General features: G+C 34.5%; 2 non-coding genes across 2 annotated transcripts; one reads left to right on the top strand and one right to left on the bottom strand.

Moving 5' to 3' along the window:
* Positions 1 to 3339: 3339 nt before the first annotated feature.
* On the bottom strand, positions 3340 to 3413 carry TRNAN-AUU (transfer RNA asparagine (anticodon AUU)). The gene has a single exon. It is a non-coding gene; the product is annotated as a tRNA-Asn (tRNA).
* Positions 3414 to 13655: 10242 nt separating this feature from the next.
* Positions 13656 to 13729, top strand: TRNAN-AUU (transfer RNA asparagine (anticodon AUU)). The gene has a single exon. It is a non-coding gene; the product is annotated as a tRNA-Asn (tRNA).
* Positions 13730 to 16316: the final 2587 nt, after the last annotated feature.

Here is a 16316-nt window from a genome sequence, read left to right as displayed (position 1 = left end):
TTTGTTCTCTGAAAAGTGTCCACAAAGCCAAGTCTCTGATTAACACCTTTGTAAGGATGGTTTTTCACCTATTACTAAATTAAACTTGCACCATTGGAAAGGCAGCAAGATGCATCCTCATTTCAATGTCTACTGAAATAATACAAGTTGACACCAGGAAACATTAACGCCACTGCATCCTTGCTGCTTTCTCATGTGGAAGTCTGTTTAATGTGAAAACAAGGTGATATCTAATTAGCACACAGGTAAGGAATTAAGAAAATCTTTATTTAAGGGTGAAGATGTTTCTCACAAAATTGTTGACCCAATGCATCATTGAAATTCAAGCTGGAAAGATGAATTTAATATATCATTTGTACATTTTGTATTGCTCTTCTGGTGACAATGTAGTTTGTTTTTGTCAATTACCATTTTAATAATAGGGTAAAGAAAATGAAGTGGATTTTTGAAAGAAAACAATACTGTCAATATACTATTAAAACAAATTAAAATGGTAAAAGTTATTGTACTTTAAGTAAAAATAAAAGAGACAAAATATCAATCCCAGTTTTGGATTACTTTAATTAACAAACAAAAAAATGCATATAGCAGAGGATAGTTTCAATCTGCCTACCTCTGGGTTATGGGCCCAGCATGCTTCCATTGCTGTACTCTGCTGCACATGTAAGTGCAAGAGATCCTGAAGCACTCACTCATCATGGGAAAGTACCAATGTGTTTCTTCGTTGGTTGATAGAAGAAACATCTTACAAAAACTCTCCAGATTATTGACTTTATTAATTTTTTCTAGGAAACGTTTTAGATGAATGCTTATTAGCCTTTGTCAGTATGTACTTTTGCAAAGTGTCTCTGTGGCGCAATCAGTTAGTATGTACGGCTATTAACCAAAAGGTTGGTGGTTCAATCCCACCCAGGGACCTAATTGACCTTGTTATCAGATTTTGGTGATCTTTAAGTAGACAAGTCAAAATTTCAAACCCCCTGTTATGGTGTAGGGTACCTGGCCTTCTCTGATGTAATCAGAGTTAGATTTGATTCAGTGATTTTATAAAAACAGCTAGGAAGCACAATTTAGCAGTGGGTTGCAGAGAAAAAAAATATGCTGGCAGAAAAATCCAATTGAGTGATTAAACAGAAAAACTTTAAAAAGTCAATAATCTGGAGAGTTTTTGTAAGATGTTTCTTCCATCAACCAACGAAGAAACACATTGGTACTTTCCCATGATGAGTGAGTGCTTCAGGATCTCTTGAACTTACATGTGCAGCAGAGTACTGCAATGGAAGCATGCTGGGCTCATAACCGAGAGGTAGGCAGATTGAAACTATCCTCTGCTATATGCATTTTTTTTTTGTTAATTAAAGTAATCCAAAACTGGGATTGATATTTTGTCTCTTTTATTTTTACTTAAAGTACAATAACTTTTACCATTTTAATTTGTTTTAATAGTATATTGACAGTATTGTTTTCTTTCAAAAATCCACTTCATTTTCTTTACCCTATTATTAAAATGGTAATTGACAAAAACAAACTACATTGTCACCAGAAGAGCAATACAAAATGTACAAGTGATATATTAAAATCATCTTTCCAGCTTGAATTTCAATGATGCATTGGGGCAACGATTTTGTGAGAAACATCTTCACCCTTAAATAAAGATTTTCTTAATTCCTTACCTGTGTGCTAATTAGATATCACCTTGTTTTCACATTAAACAGACTTCCACATGAGAAAGCAGCAAGGATGCAGTGGCGTTAATGTTTCCTGGTGTCAACCTGTATTATTTCAGTAGACATTGAAATGAGGATGCATCTTGCTGCCTTTCCAATGAAGCAAGTTTAATTTAGTAATAGGTGAAAAACCATCCTTACAAAGGTGTTAATCAGAGACTTGGCTTTGTGGACACTTTTCAGAGAACAAATTTGTTAGCATAAAAATAAAGCCAGAAAATAAAGAGCTGTTTAATCACTCAATTGGATTTTTCTGCCAGCATATTTTTTTTCTCTGCAACCCACTGCTAAATTGTGCTTCCTAGCTGTTTTTATAAAATCACTGAATCAAATCTAACTCTGATTACATCAGAGAAGGCCAGGTACCCTACACCATAACAGGGGGTTTGAAATTTTGACTTGTCTACTTAAAGATCACCAAAATCTGATAACAAGGTCAATTAGGTCCCTGGGTGCGATTGAACCACCAACCTTTTGGTTAATAGCCGTACATACTAACTGATTGCGCCACAGAGACACTTTGCAAAAGTCCATACTGACAAAGGCTAATAAGCATTCATCTAAAACGTTTCCTAGAAAAACTTTAAAAAGTCAATAATCTGGAGAGTTTTTGTAAGATGTTTCTTCCATTAACCAACGAAGAAACACATTGGTACTTTCCCATGATGAGTGAGTGCTTCAGGATCTCTTGAACTTACATGTGCAGCAGAGTACTGCAATGGAAGCATGCTGGGCCCATAACCCAGAGGTAGGCAGATTGAAACTATCCTCTGCTATATGCATTTTTTTTGTTAATTAAAGTAATCCAAAACTGGGATTGATATTTTGTCTCTTTTATTTTTACTTAAAGTACAATAACTTTTACCATTTTAATTTGTTTTAATAGTATATTGACAGTATTGTTTTCTTTCAAAAATCCACTTCATTTTCTTTACCCTATTATTAAAATGGTAATTGACAAAAACAAACTACATTGTCACCAGAAGAGCAATACAAAATGTACAAGTGATATATTAAAATCATCTTTCCAGCTTGAATTTCAATGATGCATTGGGTCAACAATTTTGTGAGAAACATCTTCTCCCTTAAATAAAGATTTTCTTAATTCCTTACCTGTGTGCTAATTAGATATCACCTTGTTTTCACATTAAACAGACTTCCACATGAGAAAGCAGCAAGGATGCAGTGGCGTTAATGTTTCCTGGTGTCAACTTGTATTATTTCAGTACACATTGAAATGAGGATGCATCTTGCTGCCTTTCCAATGAAGCAAGTTTAATTTAGTAATAGGTGAAAAACCATCCTTACAAAGGTGTTAATCAGAGACTTGGCTTTGTGGACACTTTTCAGAGAACAAATTTGTTAGCATAAAAATAAAGCCAGAAAATGAAGAGCTGTTTAATCACTCAATTGGATTTTTTTGCCAGCATATTTCTTTTTCTCTGCAACCCACTGCTAAATTGTGCTTCCTAGCTGTTTTTTATAAAATCACTGAATCAAATCTAACTCTGATTACATCAAAGAAGGCCATGTACCCTACACCATAAGAGGAGGTTTGAAATTTTGACTTGTCTACTTAAATATCACCAAAATCTGATCACAAGGTTAATTACGTCCCTGGGTGGGATTGAACCACCAACCTTTTGGTTAATAGCCAAACACACTAACCGATTGCGCCACAGAGACACTTTGCAAAAGTCCATACTGACAAAGGCTAATAAGCATTCATCTAAAACGTTTCCTAGAAAAACTTTAAAAAGTCAATAATCTGGAGAGTTTTTGTAAGATGTTTCTTCCATCAACCAACGAAGAAACACATTGGTACTTTCCCATGATGAGTGAGTGCTTCAGGATCTCTTGCACTTACATGTGCAGCAGAGTACTGCAATGGAAGCATGCTGGGCCCATAACCCAGAGGTAGGCAGATTGAAACTATCCTCTGCTATATGCATTTTTTTTGTTAATTAAAGTAATCCAAAACTGGGATTGATATTTTGTCTCTTTTATTTTTACTTAAAGTACAATAACTTTTACCATTTTAATTTGTTTTAATAGTATATTGACAGTATTGTTTTCTTTCAAAAATCCACTTCATTTTCTTTACCCTATTATTAAAATGGTAATTGACAAAAACAAACTACATTGTCACCAGAAGAGCAATACAAAATGTACAAGTGATATATTAAAATCATCTTTCCAGCTTGAATTTCAATGATGCATTGGGTCAACAATTTTGTGAGAAACATCTTCACCCTTAAATAAAGATTTTCTTAATTCCTTACCTGTGTGCTAATTAGATATCACCTTGTTTTCACATTAAACAGACTTCCACATGAGAATGCAGCAAGGATGCAGTGGCGTTAATGTTTCCTGGTGTCAACCTGTATTATTTCAGTAGACATTGAAATGAGGATACATCTTGCTGCCTTTCCAATGAAGCAAGTTTCATTTAGTAATAGGTGAAAAACCATCCCTACAAAGGTGTTAATCAGAGACTTGGCTTTGTGGACACTTTTCAGAGAACAAATTTGTTAGCATAAAAATAAAGCCAGAAAATGAAGAGCTGTTTAATCACGCAATTTGATTTTTTTGCCAGCATATTTCTTTTTCTCTGCAACCCAATGCTAAATTGTGCTTCCTAGATGTTTTTATAAAATCACTGAATCAAATCTAACTCTGATTACATCAGAGAAGGCCAGGTACCCTACACCATAACAGGGGGTATGAAATTTGACTTGTCTACTTAAAGATCACCAAAATCTGATAACAAGGTCAATTACGTCCCTGAGTGGGATTGAACCACCAACCTTTTGGTTAATAGCCGTACACACTAACTGATTGCGCCACAGAGACACTTTGCAAAAGTACATACTGACAAATGCTAATAAGCATTCATCTAAAACGTTTCCTAGAAAAACTTAAAAAAGTCAATAATCTGGAGAGTTTTTGTAAGATGTTTCTTCTATCAACCAACGAAGAAACACATTGGTACTTTCCCATGATGAGTGAGTGCTTCAGGATCTCTTGCACTTACATGTGCAGCAGAGTACAGCAATGGAAGCATGCTGGGCCCATAACCCAGAGGTAGGCAGATTGAAACTATCCTCTGCTATATGCATTTTTTTTGTTTGTTAATTAAAGTAATCCAAAACTGGGATTGATATTTTGGCTCTTTTATTTTTACTTAAAGTACAATAACTTTTACCATTTTAATTTGTTTTAATAGTATATTGACAGTATTGTTTTCTTTCAAAAATCCACTTCATTTTCTTTACCCTATTATTAAAATGGTAATTGACAAAAACAAACTACATTGTCACCAGAAGAGCAATACAAAATGTACAAGTGATATATTAAAATCATCTTTCCAGCTTGAATTTCAATGATGCATTGGGGCAACGATTTTGTGAGAAACATCTTCACCCTTAAATAAAGATTTTCTTAATTCCTTACCTGTGTGCTAATTAGATATCACCTTGTTTTCACATTAAACAGACTTCCACATGAGAAAGCAGCAAGGATGCAGTGGCGTTAATGTTTCCTGGTGTCAACCTGTATTAGTTCAGTAGACATTGAAATGAGGATGCATCTTGCTGCCTTTCCAATGAAGCAAGTTTAATTTAGTAATAGGTGAAAAACCATCCTTACAAAGGTGTTAATCAGAGACTTGGCTTTGTGGACACTTTTCAGAGAACAAATTTGTTAGCATAAAAATAAAGCCAGAAAATAAAGAGCTGTTTAATCACTCAATTGGATTTTTCTGCCAGCATATTTTTTTTCTCTGCAACCCACTGCTAAATTGTGCTTCCTAGCTGTTTTTATAAAATCACTGAATCAAATCTAACTCTGATTACATCAGAGAAGGCCAGGTACCCTACACCATAACAGGGGGTTTGAAATTTTGACTTGTCTACTTAAAGATCACCAAAATCTGATAACAAGGTCAATTAGGTCCCTGGGTGCGATTGAACCACCAACCTTTTGGTTAATAGCCGTACATACTAACTGATTGCGCCACAGAGACACTTTGCGAAAGTCTATACTGACAAAGGCTAATAAGCATTCATCTAAAACGTTTCCTAGAAAAACTTTAAAAAGTCAATAATCTGGAGAGTTTTTGTAAGATGTTTCTTCCATTAACCAACGAAGAAACACATTGGTACTTTCCCATGATGAGTGAGTGCTTCAGGATCTCTTGAACTTACATGTGCAGCAGAGTACTGCAATGGAAGCATGCTGGGCCCATAACCCAGAGGTAAGCAGATTGAAACTATCCTCTGCTATATGCATTTTTTTTGTTAATTAAAGTAATCCAAAACTGGGATTGATATTTTGTCTCTTTTATTTTTACTTAAAGTACAATAACTTTTACCATTTTAATTTGTTTTAATAGTATATTGACAGTATTGTTTTCTTTCAAAAATCCACTTCATTTTCTTTACCCTATTATTAAAATGGTAATTGACAAAAACAAACTACATTGTCACCAGAAGAGCAATACAAAATGTACAAGTGATATATTAAAATCATCTTTCCAGCTTGAATTTCAATGATGCATTGGGTCAACAATTTTGTGAGAAACATCTTCTCCCTTAAATAAAGATTTTCTTAATTCCTTACCTGTGTGCTAATTAGATATCACCTTGTTTTCACATTAAACAGACTTCCACATGAGAAAGCAGCAAGGATGCAGTGGCATTAATGTTTCCTGGTGTCAACTTGTATTATTTCAGTAGACATTGAAATGAGGATGCATCTTGCTGCCTTTCCAATGAAGCAAGTTTAATTTAGTAATAGGTGAAAAACCATCCTTACAAAGGTGTTAATCAGAGACTTGGCTTTGTGGACACTTTTCAGAGAACAAATTTGTTAGCATAAAAATAAAGCCAGAAAATAAAGAGCTGTTTAATCACTCAATTGGATTTTTCTGCCAGCATATTTTTTTTCTCTGCAACCCACTGCTAAATTGTGCTTCCTAGCTGTTTTTATAAAATCACTGAATCAAATCTAACTCTGATTAAGTAGACAAGTCAAAATTTCAAACCCCCTGTTATGGTGTAGGGTACCTGGCCTTCTCTGATGTAATCAGAGTTAGATTTGATTCAGTGATTTTATAAAAAACATCTAGGAAGCACAATTTAGCAGTGGGTTGCAGAGAAAAAGAAATATGCTGGCAAAAAAATCAAATTGCGTGATTAAACAGCTCTTCATTTTCTGGCTTTATTTTTATGCTAACAAATTTGTTCTCTGAAAAGTGTCCACAAAGCCAAGTCTCTGATTAACACCTTTGTAGGGATGGTTTTTCACCTATTACTAAATTAAACTTGCTTCATTGGAAAGGCAGCAAGATGTATCCTCATTTCAATGTCTACTGAAATAATACAGGTTGACACCAGGAAACATTAACGCCACTGCATCCTTGCTGCTTTCTCATGTGGAAGTCTGTTTAATGTGAAAACAAGGTGATATCTAATTAGCACACAGGTAAGGAATTAAGAAAATCTTTATTTAAGGGTGAAGATGTTTCTCACAAAATTGTTGACCCAATGCATCATTGAAATTCAAGCTGGAAAGATGATTTTAATATATCACTTGTACATTTTGTATTGCTCTTCTGGTGACAATGTAGTTTGTTTTTGTCAATTACCATTTTAATAATAGGGTAAAGAAAATGAAGTTGATTTTTGAAAGAAAACAATACTGTCAATATACTATTAAAACAAATTAAAATGGTAAAAGTTATTGTACTTTAAGTAAAAATAAAAGAGACAAAATATCAATCCCAGTTTTGGATTACTTTAATTAACAAAAAAAATGCATATAGCAGAGGATAGTTTCAATCTGCCTACCTCTGGGTTATGGGCCCAGCATGCTTCCATTGCAGTACTCTGCTGCACATGTAAGTGCAAGAGATCCTGAAGCACTCACTCATCATGGGAAAGTACCAATGTGTTTCTTCGTTGGTTGATGGAAGAAACATCTTACAAAAACTCTCCAGATTATTGACTTTTTAAAGTTTTTCTAGGAAACGTTTTAGATGAATGCTTATTAGCCTTTGTCAGTATGGACTTTTGCAAAGTGTCTCTGTGGCGCAATCGGTTAGTGTGTTTGGCTATTAACCAAAATGTTGGTGGTTCAATCCCACTCAGGGACGTAATTAACCTTGTGATCAGATTTTGGTGATATTTAAGGAGACAAGTCAAAATTTCAAACCTCCTCTTATGGTGTAGGGTACATGGCCTTCTCTGATGTAATCAGAGTTAGATTTGATTCAGTGATTTTATAAAAAACAGCTAGGAAGCACAATTTAGCAGTGGGTTGCAGAGAAAAAAAATATGCTGGCAGAAAAATCCAATCGAGTGATTAAACAGCTCTTCATTTTCTGGCTTTATTTTTATGCTAACAAATTTGTTCTCTGAAAAGTGTCCACAAAGCCAAGTCTCTGATTAACACCTTTGTAAGGATGGTTTTTCACCTATTACTAAATTAAACTTGCTTCATTGGAAAGGCAGCAAGATGCATCCTCATTTCAATGTCTACTGAAATAATACAAGTTGACACCAGGAAACATTAACGCCACTGCATCCTTGCTGCTTTCTCATGTGGAAGTCTGTTTAATGTGAAAACAAGGTGATATCTAATTAGCACACAGGTAAGGAATTAAGAAAATCTTTATTTAAGGGTGAAGATGTTTCTCACAAAATTGTTGACCCAATGCAACATTGAAATTCAAGCTGGAAAGATGATTTTAATATATCACTTGTACATTTTGTATTGCTTTTCTGGTGACAATGTAGTTTGTTTTTGTCAATTACCATTTTAATAATAGGGTAAAGAAAATGAAGTGGATTTTTGAAAGAAAACAATACTGTCAATATACTATTAAAACAAATTAAAATGGTAAAAGTTATTGTACTTTAAGTAAAAATAAAAGAGACAAAATATCATTCCCAGTTTTGGATTACTTTAATTAACAAAAAAAAAAATGCATATAGCAGAGGATAGTTTCAATCTGCCTACCTCTCGGTTATGGGCCCAGCATGCTTCCATTGCAGTACTCTGCTGCACATGTAAGTTCAAGCGATCCTGAAGCACTCACTCATCATGGGAAAGTACCAATGTGTTTCTTCGTTGGTTGATGGAAGAAACATCTTACAAAAACTCTCCAGATTATTGACTTTTTAAAGTTTTTCTAGGAAACGTTTTAGATGAATGCTTATTAGCCTTTGTCAGTATGGACTTTTTGCAAAGTGTCTCTGTGGCGCAATCAGTTAGTGTGTACGGCTATTAACCAAAAGGTTGGTGGTTCAATCCCACCCAGGGACCTAATTGACCTTGTTATCAGATTTTGGTGATCTTTAAGTAGACAAGTCAAAATTTCAAACCCCCTGTTATGGTGTAGGGTACCTGGCCTTCTCTGATGTAATCAGAGTTAGATTTGATTCAGTGATTTTATAAAAACAGCTAGGAAGCACAATTTAGCAGTGGGTTGCAGAGAAAAAAAATATGCTGGCAGAAAAATCCAATTGAGTGATTAAACAGCTTTTTATTTTCTGGCTTTATTTTTATGCTAACAAATTTGTTCTCTGAAAAGTGTCCACAAAGCCAAGTCTCTGATTAACACCTTTGTAAGGATGGTTTTTCACCTATTACTAAATTAAACTTGCTTCATTGGAAAGGCAGCAAGATGCATCCTCATTTCAATGTCTACTGAAATAATACAGGTTGACACCAGGAAACATTAACGCCACTGCATCCTTGCTGCTTTCTCATGTGGAAGTCTGTTTAATGTGAAAACAAGGTGATATCTAATTAGCACACAGGTAAGGAATTAAGAAAATCTTTATTTAAGGGTGAAGATGTTTCTCACAAAATCGTTGCCCCAATGCATCATTGAAATTCAAGCTGGAAAGATGATTTTAATATATCACTTGTACATTTTGTATTGCTCTTCTGGTGACAATGTAGTTTGTTTTTGTCAATTACCATTTTAATAATAGGGTAAAGAAAATTAAGTGGATTTTTGAAAGAAAACAATACTGTCAATATACTATTAAAACAAATTAAAATGGTAAAAGTTATTGTACTTTAAGTAAAAATAAAAGAGCCAAAATATCAATCCCAGTTTTGGATTACTTTAATTAACAAACAAAAAAATGCATATAGCAGAGGATAGTTTCAATCTGCCTACCTCTGGGTTATGGGCCCAGCATGCTTCCATTGCTGTACTCTGCTGCACATGTAAGTGCAAGAGATCCTGAAGCACTCACTCATCATGGGAAAGTACCAATGTGTTTCTTCGTTGGTTGATAGAAGAAACATCTTACAAAAACTCTCCAGATTATTGACTTTTTTAAGTTTTTCTAGGAAACGTTTTAGATGAATGCTTATTAGCATTTGTCAGTAAGTACTTTTTGCAAAGTGTCTCTGTGGCGCAATCAGTTAGTGTGTACGGCTATTAACCAAAAGGTTGGTGGTTCAATCCCACCCAGGGACGTAATTGACATTGTTATCAGATTTTGGTGATCTTTAAGTAGACAAGTCAAATTTCATACCCCCTGTTATGGTGTAGGGTACCTGGCCTTCTCTGATGTAATCAGAGTTAGATTTGATTCAGTGATTTTATAAAAACATCTAGGAAGCACAATTTAGCAGTGGGTTGCAGAGAAAAAAAATATGCTGGCAGAAAAATCCAATTGAGTGATTAAACAGCTCTTCATTTTCTGGCTTTATTTTTATGCTAACAAATTTGTTCTCTGAAAAGTGTCCACAAAGCCAAGTCTCTGATTAACACCTTTGTAAGGATGGTTTTTCACCTATTACTAAATTAAACTTGCTTCATTGGAAAGGCAGCAAGATGCATCCTCATTTCAATGTCTACTGAAATAATACAAGTTGACACCAGGAAACATTAACGCCACTGCATCCTTGCTGCTTTCTCATGTGGAAGTCTGTTTAATGTGAAAACAAGGTGATATCTAATTAGCACACAGGTAAGGAATTAAGAAAATCTTTATTTAAGGGTGAAGATGTTTCTCACAAAATCGTTGCCCCAATGCATCATTGAAATTCAAGCTGGAAAGATGATTTTAATATATCACTTGTACATTTTGTATTGCTCTTCTGGTGACAATGTAGTTTGTTTTTGTCAATTACCATTTTAATAATAGGGTAAAGAAAATGAAGTGGATTTTTGAAAGAAAACAATACTGTCAATATACTATTAAAACAAATTAAAATGGTAAAAGTTATTGTACTTAAAGTAAAAATAAAAGAGACAAAATATCAATCCCAGTTTTGGATTACTTTAATTAACAAACAAAAAAATGCATATAGCAGAGGATAGTTTCAATCTGCCTACCTCTGGGTTATGGGCCCAGCATGCTTCCATTGCAGTACTCTGCTGCACATGTAAGTGCAAGAGATCCTGAAGCACTCACTCATCATGGGAAAGTACCAATGTGTTTCTTCGTTGGTTGATGGAAGAAACATCTTACAAAAACTCTCCAGATTATTGACTTTTTAAAGTTTTTCTAGGAAACGTTTTAGATGAATGCTTATTAGCCTTTGTCAGTATGGACTTTTGCAAAGTGTTTCTGTGGCGCAATCAGTTAGTATGTATGGCTATTAACCATAAGGTTGGTGGTTCAATCCCACCGAGGGACCTAATTGACCTTGTTATCAGATTTTGGTGATCTTTAAGTAGACAAGTCAAAATTTCAAACCCCCTGTTATGGTGTAGGGTACCTGGCCTTCTCTGATGTAATCAGAGTTAGATTTGATTCAGTGATTTTATAAAAACAGCTAGGAAGCACAATTTAGCAGTGGGTTGCAGAGAAAAAAAATATGCTGGCAGAAAAATCCAATTGAGTGATTAAACAGCTCTTCATTTTCTGGCTTTATTTTTATGCTAACAAATTTGTTCTCTGAAAAGTGTCCACAAAGCCAAGTCTCTGATTAACACCTTTGTAAGGATGGTTTTTCACCTATTACTAAATTAAACTTGCTTCATTGGAAAGGCAGCAAGATGCATCCTCATTTCAATGTCTACTGAAATAATACAAGTTGACACCAGGAAACATTAACGCCACTGCATCCTTGCTGCTTTCTCATGTGGAAGTCTGTTTAATATGAAAACAAGGTGATATCTAATTAGCACACAGGTAAGGAATTAAGAAAATCTTTATTTAAGGGTGAAGATGTTTCTCACAAAATCGTTGCCCCAATGCATCATTGAAATTCAAGCTGGAAATATGATTTTAATATATCACTTGTACATTTTGTATTGCTCTTCTGGTGACAATGTAGTTTGTTTTTGTCAATTACCATTTTAATAATAGGGTAAAGAAAATGAAGTGGATTTTTGAAAGAAAACAATACTGTCAATATACTATTAAAACAAATTAAAATGGTAAAAGTTATTGTACTTTAAGTAAAAATAAAAGAGACAAAATATCAATCCCAGTTTTGGATTACTTTAATTAACAAAAAAAATGCATATAGCAGAGGATAGTTTCAATCTGCCTACCTCTGGGTTATGGGCCCAGCATGCTTCCATTGCAGTACTCTGCTGCACATGTAAGTGCAAGAGATCCTGAAGCACTCACTCATCATGGGAAAGTACCAATGTGTTTCTTCGTTGGTTGATGGAAGAAACATCTTACAAAAACTCTCCAGATTATTGACTTTTTAAAGTTTTTCTAGGAAACGTTTTAGATGAATGCTTATTAGCCTTTGTCAGTATGGAATTTTGCAAAGTGTCTCTGTGGCGCAATCAGTTAGTATGTACGGCTATTAACCATAAGGTTGGTGGTTCAATCCCATCCAGGGACCTAATTGACCTTGTTATCAGATTTTGGTGATCTTTAAGTAGACAAGTCAAAATTTCAAACCCCCTGTTATGGTGTAGGGTACCTGGCCTTCTCTGATGTAATCAGAGTTAGATTTGATTCAGTGATTTTATAAAAAACATCTAGGAAGCACAATTTAGCAGTGGGTTGCAGAGAAAAAGAAATATGCTGGCAAAAAAATCAAATTGCGTGATTAAACAGCTCTTCATTTTCTGGCTTTATTTTTATGCTAACAAATTTGTTCTCTGAAAAGTGTCCACAAAGCCAAGTCTCTGATTAACACCTTTGTAGGGATGGTTTTTCACCTATTACTAAATTAAACTTGCTTCATTGGAAAGGCAGCAAGATGTATCCTCATTTCAATGTCTACTGAAATAATACAGGTTGACACCAGGAAACATTAACGCCACTGCATCCTTGCTGCTTTCTCATGTGGAAGTCTGTTTAATGTGAAAACAAGGTGATATCTAATTAGCACACAGGTAAGGAATTAAGAAAATCTTTATTTAAGGGTGAAGATGTTTCTCACAAAATTGTTGACCCAATGCATCATTGAAATTCAAGCTGGAAAGATGATTTTAATATATCACTTGTACATTTTGTATTGCTCTTCTGGTGACAATGTAGTTTGTTTTTGTCAATTACCATTTTAATAATAGGGTAAAGAAAATGAAGTTGATTTTTGAAAGAAAACAATACTGTCAATATACTATTAAAACAAATTAAAATGGTAAAAGTTATTGTACTTTAAGTAAAAATAAAAGAGACAAAATATCAATCCCAGTTTTGGATTACTTTAATTAACAAAAAAAATGCATATAGCAGAGGATAGTTTCAATCTGCCTACCTCTGGGTTATGGGCCCAGCATGCTTCCATTGCAGTACTCTGCTGCACATGTAAGTGCAAGAGATCCTGAAGCACTCACTCATCATGGGAAAGTACCAATGTGTTTCTTCGTTGGTTGATGGAAGAAACATCTTACAAAAACTCTCCAGATTATTGACTTTTTAAAGTTTTTCTAGGAAACGTTTTAGATGAATGCTTATTAGCCTTTGTCAGTATGGACTTTTGCAAAGTGTCTCTGTGGCGCAATCGGTTAGTGTGTTTGGCTATTAACCAAAATGTTGGTGGTTCAATCCCACCCAGGGACGTAATTAACCTTGTGATCAGATTTTGGTGATATTTAAGGAGACAAGTCAAAATTTCAAACCTCCTCTTATGGTGTAGGGTACATGGCCTTCTCTGATGTAATCAGAGTTAGATTTGATTCAGTGATTTTATAAAAAACAGCTAGGAAGCACAATTTAGCAGTGGGTTGCAGAGAAAAAAAATATGCTGGCAGAAAAATCCAATCGAGTGATTAAACAGCTCTTCATTTTCTGGCTTTATTTTTATGCTAACAAATTTGTTCTCTGAAAAGTGTCCACAAAGCCAAGTCTCTGATTAACACCTTTGTAAGGATGGTTTTTCACCTATTACTAAATTAAACTTGCTTCATTGGAAAGGCAGCAAGATGCATCCTCATTTCAATGTCTACTGAAATAATACAAGTTGACACCAGGAAACATTAACGCCACTGCATCCTTGCTGCTTTCTCATGTGGAAGTCTGTTTAATGTGAAAACAAGGTGATATCTAATTAGCACACAGGTAAGGAATTAAGAAAATCTTTATTTAAGGGTGAAGATGTTTCTCACAAAATTGTTGACCCAATGCAACATTGAAATTCAAGCTGGAAAGATGATTTTAATATATCACTTGTACATTTTGTATTGCTCTTCTGGTGACAATGTAGTTTGTTTTTGTCAATTACCATTTTAATAATAGGGTAAAGAAAATGAAGTGGATTTTTGAAAGAAAACAATACTGTCAATACACTATTAAAACAAATTAAAATGGTAAAAGTTATTGTACTTTAAGTAAAAATAAAAGAGACAAAATATCAATCCCAGTTTTTGATTACTTTAATTAACAAAAAAAAAAATGCATATAGCAGAGGATAGTTTCAATCTGCCTACCTCTCGGTTATGAGCCCAGCATGCTTCCATTGCAGTACTCTGCTGCACATGTAAGTTCAAGAGATCCTGAAGCACTCACTCATCATGGGAAAGTACCAATGTGTTTCTTCGTTGGTTGATGGAAGAAACATCTTACAAAAACTCTCCAGATTATTGACTTTTTAAAGTTTTTCTAGGAAACGTTTTAGATGAATGCTTATTAGCCTTTGTCAGTATGGACTTTTTGCAAAGTGTCTCTGTGGCGCAATCAGTTAGTGTGTACGGCTATTAACCAAAAGGTTGGTGGTTCAATCCCACCTAGGGACCTAATTGACCTTGTTATCAGATTTTGGTGATCTTTAAGTAGACAAGTCATAATTTCAAACCCCCTGTTATGGTGTAGGGTACCTGGCCTTCTCTGATGTAATCAGAGTTAGATTTGATTCAGTGATTTTATAAAAACAGCTAGGAAGCACAATTTAGCAGTGGGTTGCAGAGAAAAAAAATATGCTGGCAGAAAAATCCAATTGAGTGATTAAACAGCTTTTTATTTTCTGGCTTTATTTTTATGCTAACAAATTTGTTCTCTGAAAAGTGTCCACAAAGCCAAGTCTCTGATTAACACCTTTGTAAGGATGGTTTTTCACCTATTACTAAATTAAACTTGCTTCATTGGAAAGGCAGCAAGATGCATCCTCATTTCAATGTCTACTGAAATAATACAGGTTGACACCAGGAAACATTAACGCCACTGCATCCTTGCTGCTTTCTCATGTGGAAGTCTGTTTAATGTGAAAACAAGGTGATATCTAATTAGCACACAGGTAAGGAATTAAGAAAATCTTTATTTAAGGGTGAAGATGTTTCTCACAAAATCGTTGCCCCAATGCATCATTGAAATTCAAGCTGGAAAGATGATTTTAATATATCACTTGTACATTTTGTATTGCTCTTCTGGTGACAATGTAGTTTGTTTTTGTCAATTACCATTTTAATAATAGGGTAAAGAAAATTAAGTGGATTTTTGAAAGAAAACAATACTGTCAATATACTATTAAAACAAATTAAAATGGTAAAAGTTATTGTACTTTAAGTAAAAATAAAAGAGCCAAAATATCAATCCCAGTTTTGGATTACTTTAATTAACAAACAAAAAAATGCATATAGCAGAGGATAGTTTCAATCTGCCTACCTCTGGGTTATGGGCCCAGCATGCTTCCATTGCTGTACTCTGCTGCACATGTAAGTGCAAGAGATCCTGAAGCACTCACTCATCATGGGAAAGTACCAATGTGTTTCTTCGTTGGTTGATAGAAGAAACATCTTACAAAAACTCTCCAGATTATTGACTTTTTTAAGTTTTTCTAGGAAACGTTTTAGATGAATGCTTATTAGCATTTGTCAGTAAGTACTTTTTGCAAAGTGTCTCTGTGGCGCAATCAGTTAGTGTGTACGGCTATTAACCAAAAGGTTGGTGGTTCAATCCCACCCAGGGACGTAATTGACATTGTTATCAGATTTTGGTGATCTTTAAGTAGACAAGTCAAATTTCATACCCCCTGTTATGGTGTAGGGTACCTGGCCTTCTCTGATGTAATCAGAGTTAGATTTGATTCAGTGATTTTATAAAAACATCTAGGAAGCACAATTTAGCAGTGGGTTGCAGAGAAAAAAAATATGCTGGCAGAAAAATCCAATTGAGTGATTAAACAGCTCTTCATTTTCTGGCTTTATTTTTATGC

The sequence above is a fragment of the Pseudophryne corroboree genome, unplaced genomic scaffold (genome assembly GCF_028390025.1).
Source record: "Pseudophryne corroboree isolate aPseCor3 unplaced genomic scaffold, aPseCor3.hap2 scaffold_1433, whole genome shotgun sequence".
In the NCBI taxonomy this organism is placed as follows: Eukaryota; Metazoa; Chordata; class Amphibia; order Anura; family Myobatrachidae; genus Pseudophryne; species Pseudophryne corroboree.
This window is presented reverse-complemented; position numbering and strand designations above follow the sequence as displayed.